Raw genomic sequence first — 8,932 nt, forward strand, 5'->3', positions numbered from 1 at the left:
TTTGGCTTTTGAGTCAGTCCCAGGATATGGCCTGTTCAATTTATTAGGGATGAAAGGTTGTTGCCTGTGTGACCTAGCACCCAGTTCTTTGATACTGGACTATAGTATTGTTTATGATCCCTAGATCCTCTAGTTATTAACATACAAGGGAAATCAGTTGATCACAATTATGTCACTTTGACTAAAGTAATAAAATCAGTAACAACAGTAACATCACACACAAACTGGAACAAGTTTTACAATTATATAAAAAAACTAAGACAAATCAGAAAATTATATGCACTAAATATCCTCTCAACAGAGTGATTTTACTCTAAGCAGAGAAAGTTTGATGGGATAAGAGGAAAAAGTAAAGAAAAAAAATAAAAGAAATGAAGGAGCTTAGAAGCAAGGCTAAAGGACAAAGGAAGATTACCCAGGGTCTTGGGAAATCAGTGAACAAGACGGGAAAGAAAGAAAGAAGAAAGAAACAAAAACAAGAACAAAACAAAACAAATAAAAACAATGTTCACACACCCCCACACACAAAAACAAAAGCAAGCAATCAAAAAGAAAACCACACACAAAAACCACCAAACAAACAAAAAAAGCTCACAAGTGATAAAAAGAAAAAGAAAAAGAAGAAAAAATCTGTGACTTCAGGCTTCTGGTTATATTCTGGGGTCTACAGTTTTGTGGTGGTGTCCAATTCAGGAAATGACTCTGGTTTTGCTGGTAGACTAACAAGCAGTCAGAGCCCAGATCTGTGCTGAATAATCCCAGAAAACCTGCAGCAGGATTAGGGTGGGGTGCTAGATAATGACAACAAGCCTGCAGTAGGATTATGATAGGGTGCTGGTTCTGGTACCTTCAAGTCCACAGAAGCTCAGTCTTATCCTGGCCTCTGGTTGTGGGATTGGGGCCTGAGCTATTTAGTTTATAACCCTCTTTGGTGTGTCTTGCCAGCTAGACCATAGCACCCTGACCCTGGACATCTCCTATGGTTGCCCCTCACCCAGTCTCTGTGGGATTTTAACACTGGGAGCCCTGAGATGAAGACAACCCACAGCTGAAGTTGCCCCTTGCTAAAATGGCATCTGACCAAGCACTGTCTCCAGGGAACTCTGCAGTTGCTTGAACTAGAGTCACTCACCAGCTGTTGTAGTGCCCAGCATCCACTGCTTCATCCCACTGATGCATTTATCCCTGGAGCCTCTGGAGTCACTTGCTTTCATTGTGTCTCTGTAGATTTGATCCTCCTCTTTCATGCAGTGAGCTAGGAGCCAGAGAGAATGTGCAAATTGCCCCTTCCTTTTTCTGCATTACAGTCTGTTCTTCAATTTCTCTGTGGGCTCTAATTTTCCCTTTAGATCTTTCCTGGGTCCCTGAGGAGCTACCTCCCTCCTTTTTTTCTTCCCCAAGTTGTTATTTTCCAGTGTCGGATTCTGAATCTTAGAGAGGCTGACTTGTTGTTGCTTACCACTCCCACTCTGCCATCTTCCCAGAAGTCTGAGCACATTATCTAGAGTTATAGAAGTAAATACCTAGGAAACAAAGATGATGACAACCAAAAAACAAAACAAACAAACAAAAAAAAACAGTTGTAAGAATGGCTGCTCTGAGCACTAATTCTACAAATAGCCAGTGAAAGGATAATTCTTGTTTTGTCCTATTTAGTTTTTTATCACATGCATTTACTTTGATAAAAATAAATAGAATTTCCATGAAAGGAAAAAGGCTACAGGATATACTTCAATAGTCTAGGACTTGCAGCATGCACAAGCCTGGGTTCAATCCCCAGCACTGCACTGCACTGCACAGAAAGGAAGGCAGAAGAAAAAAACTTTAAAAATTATTTTATAGCTTGGATCTTGGTTGAGGAGGGCCTTCCAGGGTCCTTTCTAGCCAGAAGTCCTGAAACAATGGATTATCCATGTATGCTTTAGAGTTTTTTTCTAGAAGCCCTGCAACTACCCTGAAAATTGAATGTGTTGTGGAACAGACTTATGACCAGTGGTAGCAGCGTCTACTTAGAATGATGCTTCATGGTGCTCTGGGGAAGCCTTTTTGGCTTGTTGACTGTACTGTTCAGTGTTGTTGCGTAGCTGGTTGCACTTTTGAGTACATTGGTGGTGTTGTGGTGTGTTCGGGTCATCAATGGAGGCTACCATTCAAAATTCAGATATTGTCTTTGCAGAAAATCTTAGCTGACATTTTCATGTTTTTCCAATGCACAGAACGTTGAGATTTCAGGGGAATTTCTGGCCCCTCACAAGGTTTTATTGCTGTCTTCTTATTTGTAAAGATAGAAGGGCCTTCCATTTAGACAACAATAAAAGTCATAGTAGGTGGTGTCTAAAGCACATGGCTCTTTCCCATCAGCTGCACAGAACACTCATCCATGAGACAATCACGTCCTCTGTTTCTTTTTATTCTTTCAACAAAAAGCTAAGGAGCACCTCATGGGTGAGACTCATGGAGAATGAGTGGAATGAGATACTGCTGTTCCTTTTCTGAAGCCTACCATCTAGTAGGATGAGGACATTAACAACTGCAAGTGAGAAAGGAAATTTTAAGTAATAGTTCTATTAAGTTCTTTCAAATCTCTTTTTGGAAGAGTTGAGAGTCCAAGAAATATATATTGATGTAATCTTTATGCATGTATCTGGCTACACTACCAAAAACACAATCTACATTAATATTGCATTCTATAAAAACAGCTTGACTGAGTTACAATTTGTATTGCATTTTAAGTGCACAGCTTAAGGATCATATTGATTATTTGATCAGAACTGAAACTTAGTAAAACACCCATGGAAAGTTTCTTCTTCCACGCTCCAAATATCATGTTCAGATCTTTGCAAACTTGTGCCTCTGATCAGTTCCACCGACATGGTAGGAAAGAGAAGAGTTAGGCTGTCTTCAAAAAAAAGGCAGTATTATTTTGTAACCAAATTGTAGAATTTAACAATTGGATACCATTCTGCTCCTGCCAGGAATAACTTCAAGACATGATTGTTGTGAATATGATTTCTATGGTTTCTCTGATATTTCTGATGAAGATAGTGTCTTTTATTTCCCTACATAGAATCTTTCTTATGAAATTTTGCCTTATCTCCCTCTGAACTTTATTTTACTTATTTATTTATTTGTTTATTTTGAACTTTATTTTATATTTGTGATTACTATGTGATAATCTTAATTTCTTTTGACTTGGCTTGGCATTCTTTGTAACACTCATAATATAGCAATAATTAAATTTCTGATTTGATTGTAATCTTCCTTTTATTGTTACAGCTTTTGATATTGTTTTGACATGTTTATCTTTTATTATAAATAATATCAAATCATCTCTGGAACTTGATACAAGTAATAAATACATTAATTTTTAAAATTTAATTTAAAAACTCATTTTATAAGTCAAATTGGAAGGCCAGACACAGTGGGCAACATGGGCAACACAGCCAGACCCTGTCAAACCAGTGAATCAGTCAACTGATGAATAAAAATATGCAATCTAATATGTCATCCAATCCCCTCTGAGAAAAGAGAACCTAACCCAGCAAATATATTTGCAATATGTTTTTATTTGCTTACATAGGGAGAGGTGTAAAAAGTGCTACATCAGGAAGACAGCAAGAGTGAGTGCAGGGCAGATTTTCACTGCTTTTTTTTTTGTATCCTTTGATTTGAGTAAATATTACTTGCATAAAATTAACTTCATCATTCTCTCTCTCTCTCTCTCTCTCTCTCTCTCTCTCAGAACCACTTGAGTATGTTTGCTTAACCTTTTTGCATAACCCATATTTTCAGAGTTTTTCCTGAAGAACAAATGTATTGTTACAAAGCCAAAGTACAAGTATAAAAAGGAGAAAACTTATTCTTTTTACCATTCTGATTCTAATTTACAGTCCATACTCTGTTTTCTTCAGTTGGCCCAGTTTTGTCTTTTGTGTGTGTACCCTCCCTGGTCCAAGCCACATCCTCCTGTCAGTCTTCATCAGTAATAGTTTCTCAGCCTTTTGTTTCTGTCTTGTGTGACCTTGATATTTTGTTTTTGTTTTTGTTACCAGGGATCGAACTCGGGTCCTCGTACTTGTGAGGCAGGGGCTGGAACCACTGAGCCAAATCCCGAGCCCTATCTTGACATTTAGAAGCACAGACCAATTATTTGGTGCATTGTCTCAGTCTGGCTCTGCTTAATGTTTCCTCATTAGATTCCCCGTACGTGTTTTTTTGCAGATTTTGTACCCCAGTTTTATGAAAATGTTATTTGGCAGGTTTTTACTGTAAAGTTAATGTTATATTTAACAAACAGTTGTAGAGACATCCATGTATTAAAATTTGCAGATAGGAGAACAAAACAGGGTGCTTTGGAGAGGCTTTGGTAAAGATGTCTGTCTGGGTCCCAGCATCCCTCTTGCTCGTGTGTTTCCCAAGCTCCTGTCTCGAGTTTCCACTGTTTTCCACTGTCCCACTCAATTTTGGTCCTGGATAGCTTCAGAGCCTGCGGCTGAATGGGGCGCCAGAAAGCACTTCTAACCTGGCCTGGAAGATGCTAGGACACTGTTGAAACGCAAGCGTGTGTGTTGAGACTGGCCACAGAGTCTCAGCAAACACTGGTTGCTGCTTCCCATGCAGGGCTGCCAGAACCAATGCAGGACGCGCGATTACATTTGAATTCAGATGAATGCAAATAATGCTTTCGCACAAGCCTTTGTGTTTACTAAGTCAGTCAGAGAACCCTAGTCCCAAGAGGTGTCTCCAGGGAGGCCCTCAGAACAGCCTACCAAAGAGAGGAAAAGCAGAGCCTTTAGCTTGCAGCTTCTCTCCCAACCCTGAGTCTCACTGGTGAAACTGCCCGTGGGAACTGTGTCAGGTTTCTATCACTGCATGAAATATCTGAGATGACCACCTTAAAAAGAGAAAAGGTGCTAGGTGTGCAGGCTAAGAATCTTAGCCCTCTGGGAGGCTGAGAAAGTAGGATTGCAAGCCCAGCCTGGGCCACTTAGTGACTTATTGAGACCCTGTCTAAAAATTAAAACAGCTGAGCATGCAGCTCAGCACAAAGGGGCTGGGTTCAGTCCCCAGGACCACACACACACACACACACACGATAGATGAGGGGAAGTTTATTTTGGCTGACAAGTTGGAAGGTCCCAGTCCATGACATGTTGGCCCTGCTGCTTCTTGGGCTGGTGGCATGGGCAGAGCACAGCCACTCACCTCATGGCTGGGGGATGAGAGAGAGACTGGGGTTCCACTGTCCCCTTCAGGGACACACCCACAGTGACCGGAAGATCTTCCCTAGGTCCCACTTCACAATGGTGCCGTGTTGGAGGAACCTAACCTTTAACACATGGGTCTCGGGGGAGCATTATGATGGGGCCCAGCGGAGATGTTCACTTCCCCGCGTTCTGGAGTTCTGCTACTTGGCTCTTCTAGGTCGTCACTGGAGAAGTCAAAGCCTCCTCGAGTCCATTCCAGAAGGACCTAGACTGATTCTCCTGCAGCTTCTGCTAATACCAGACCCTGGCTATGACCATGACTTCCATTAAATGAGCGGTGACATCTTGAGAGTGGGTGTGGGACCAAGAGGGAGAGGGAGGGGAGCAGGTAGATTCCAGCATGACTGTGTAGAGGAGTCCAAAGCATTGTCACTAAGCCAAGTCCTGGTCCAACTTTTTAGTTTTCCTTATTCCAACTTTGGCCTCTTCAGTGGTCCAAATGTCAGTGTCTTCGTGCTGGCCTCAATGTATATATTCCAGGTGATGGTTTGGAGAGGTAGGAGCCTTCGGGAAGCACGTTAGCCTTCCTATCGTTGGAACAAAATACTCAGCACCCACAGCTTGAGGGGAGCTTGGCTCCCCATTTCAGTGGGCCCAGTTCATGATAAACTGGCTCCAAGGCAGAAGCCGCAGGTAGAGGGGCAGGGTGAAGGAAAGAGGCTCATAGCCAGGAAGCGGGTAGCACGGGGAGGAGCCAGAGACAAGAATACACCCTTCAAGGTCGTAACACCAGTGATCCGCCCCTTCCAACCACACCATCCCTTCAGACACGTGAGACTTAGGGGACATCTTAGATATAAACTATAATGGAGGTGATTAAGTCATGAGGGCTGTGGCCTCATGATTGGCATCAGCAGCCTTACAAAATGGCCCAAGGAACCTGAGTGTCCTCTCTGCCCTCTTTGCCGCACAGACACTGCAAGAAGACACCATTTTAGAAGGAGGGAGCGGACACTGAATACGTTGAGGCCTTGAAACATGGATTTCCAGCTTCCAGAACTGTGAGAATAGACATCTGTTGTTACAAATAGAAGACAAACACCCATATAAGGCAGCTTATTACAGCAGCAGGAATAGACTAAGCTTCGCTCTTGAGCGGATTCTCTCCAGGTGACAAGAAGTCCCCAGCTACTCTGCATATCTTGTTCTTTCTGCACAGGACACAGTCTTTCTCCCAACAGGTTCACTTCTGTTCCTCACAAGACCCAGGCTGGAGTTTTGGGCCCTGGTTGTGCTGCTGTGGTGAAGTTCATGCCCCTCACAGTCACCTTAGGAGCTGCTGCAGGAAGGCTCTGGAGGCAGCTGTAACTGCGAGGAAGAGAAGGCACAGAAGTGGGACTTCCGGAGCACAGAGAGGGTGGCTGGTCATCCGTGTCCCTTGGTCATGTGCAGGAGGCTGAGGGCTGATTGCTTTGAGAGATTGGACAGATGAATGAAGGAGACCACCCACGGGTGTAGCGGAAGTGCGGAGCAAGTGCCACTGCCATTCCTCACCTCTCTGTAAGTCCTGAAATAGCACTGTCCTTACTAAGAGACTTTCCTTTCCTTCCAAAGGTTGTGTGGGTTCTGCAAAGCTTGGGCACACAGTAAGACTACTTGGCTGACTGATCTGGGATTTCCTGAGAAGGGCTTTTGATTTCTTCCCCTCTCTATGCCCAGTGGATTAGCTTTGGGGGAACTGGAGTTTTGGGAGGCATTTTGTTGCCGTGTGTTATGGCTGTGTTTAGAATTCCTCCTCAAAGCCTCTTGCTTTTCCTAGGTGGCTGAATCTAGAGTGTGTGATTGACTCAAGGTGGGGCTAGGCCTGAAGGCGCTAGGGGTAAGAGTGAGAATGCTACCCTCCCTGCATAGTCTGAATAAAACAAAAGGGGCAGAAAGACACTGTTAAGGTCCCTTGTTACCTTTCCTATCTTGTGCACCCCATGTTGTTTCTCCTCTGCAATGCCTGTTTGCCATCCCTGCCTAGAGCCAGGCAATTATGGACTGAAACCTCTACAGACTGTGAGCTAAAGAAACCCTTTCTCCTTTTAAGTTTGGGTGTCAGGTATTTTGTCTCAGCAACAAGAGAAAAGTCACTAACACACCCTGTCTTCCATGTTTCTATTGTTTGTTCCATTTGTGTGTGTGTAAGTACACATGTGTGCACTGAAGCTCATGGCTTGATTATAGTGGAAAGACTTTGTTGCTAGTATGGAGATTTCTTTAGTTAATATATGCTTTTCAGTGATGCGCTCTGGTTGTGGCTAACTGTAGTCCTTGCCTCTGTCCCAAGATCCAACCACCTCGGTTAATTTAGGAGGGGAGATTGCGGTATAGTTGGCAGAGCACCTAGTTATTTGGGCACAGACTGCAGTATTGTTAATGACACAAATACAACCCAGATATAAGCATGCAGAGAAAACCAATTAATAGCAACAACTATGCCACCATAAATAGCAACCAAACCAGCAACAAAAATAGTTTCAAAGACAAATTGGGTATTGATATACCATAAGAAGCAATAATATATACCACCCTTAAGCGTAGAAGAGATCTGTAATGATGCCGTAGACACTAAGGCAAACCAAACACTGCTCTATAGTACATATCTACTAAATGCACAACGGTCACTCCACTAATATAGAGAAGTATCCAACAGTAGTAGCACAGAGCTGTCTGTCTAAAGATTAATAAAGCTTAATGGTCATACCAGAAAAGATGGGTGGGTGCGGAATAGGAGGACGAAGAAAGTAAGATTGAAAAACGAAGCAATGAGGAAGAGGAAAGTGAGCTAAAGGATCCTACTAAAAAGTAAAAAGAAATTAATGGGATTAAATAAAAGCAACAGAAAAGGACAGACAATTAAACAGAGAGAGAGAGAGCCAAATAAAGGGAAAACAAGAAAAAATTTTTTTAAAAACCAGGGTGGGGAAGAGTCCAAAAAAATTCCTCTGTATTTTTGAATGAGTCATTTTTTCCAGGATCTGAAGTCTTGGAATCCAGCAAGTTCTGTGGGCAGCATCCATCCACGAAATAAAAAGGCCGAGGAGGGACCACTGCTTTCTCTGATTCAGCTTGGACTTCCGTCTTCTGCCTGGAGATACTGGAGCTCCTGGTTTGTGGGCCTTCAGACTCAGCCTGAATTTCGCCACTAGCTGTCCTGTTTCTCCAGCTTGCAGGAGGCAGGTGTTGGGACTTGTTGGCCTCTGTACTTACATGAATCAATTTCCATTATAAATCCACCGATATTGACATTAGCATCGACATAGATATAGGTCCTGTTGCTTTGGGCCTGTGGCTAGGCGGCACATGAGGGTGAGAGCACGTGACCTCGTGGCCAGGAAGCAAACAGGAAGGGCTGCCAGTCCCATAGCTCTCGCAAGGATGTGCCCTGCGTTACCTAAGGACCTCCCATTAGGCTCCTCCTCCGAAAGGATCCCCGTAGGGATGCACATGATACATCCTGCTTCTTTTTCCCATCTCCCCCTTCCCCTCAAGCTCCCTCCCCTCCCTCCATACAAAAGCTTTGTTTCAGCAGGGCATGGTGGCGCACGCCTGTAATCCTAACACTCAGGAGGCTGAGGCGGGAGAATCGCTGTGAGTTCGAGACCAGCCTGGGCTACACAGTGAGTTCCAGGTCGGTATCACTACATAGTGAGACCCTGTCTCAAAAAACCAAAAAAAAA

General features: G+C 43.3%; 1 long non-coding RNA gene across 1 annotated transcript; it reads left to right on the plus strand.

The window, feature by feature from the left end:
* The first annotated feature begins 5,181 nt into the window (after positions 1–5,181).
* On the plus strand, positions 5,182–8,780 carry LOC117286716. The gene is made up of 3 exons (XR_004517842.1): positions 5,182–5,558; positions 6,181–6,767; positions 8,228–8,780. It is a non-coding gene; the product is annotated as an uncharacterized LOC117286716 (long non-coding RNA).
* The last annotated feature ends 152 nt before the right edge of the window (positions 8,781–8,932 follow it).

The sequence above is a fragment of the Fukomys damarensis genome, unplaced genomic scaffold, assembly GCF_012274545.1.
Source record: "Fukomys damarensis isolate Sample0158 unplaced genomic scaffold, DMR_v1.0_HiC HiC_scaffold_18, whole genome shotgun sequence".
NCBI classification, from domain to species: Eukaryota; Metazoa; Chordata; class Mammalia; order Rodentia; family Bathyergidae; genus Fukomys; species Fukomys damarensis.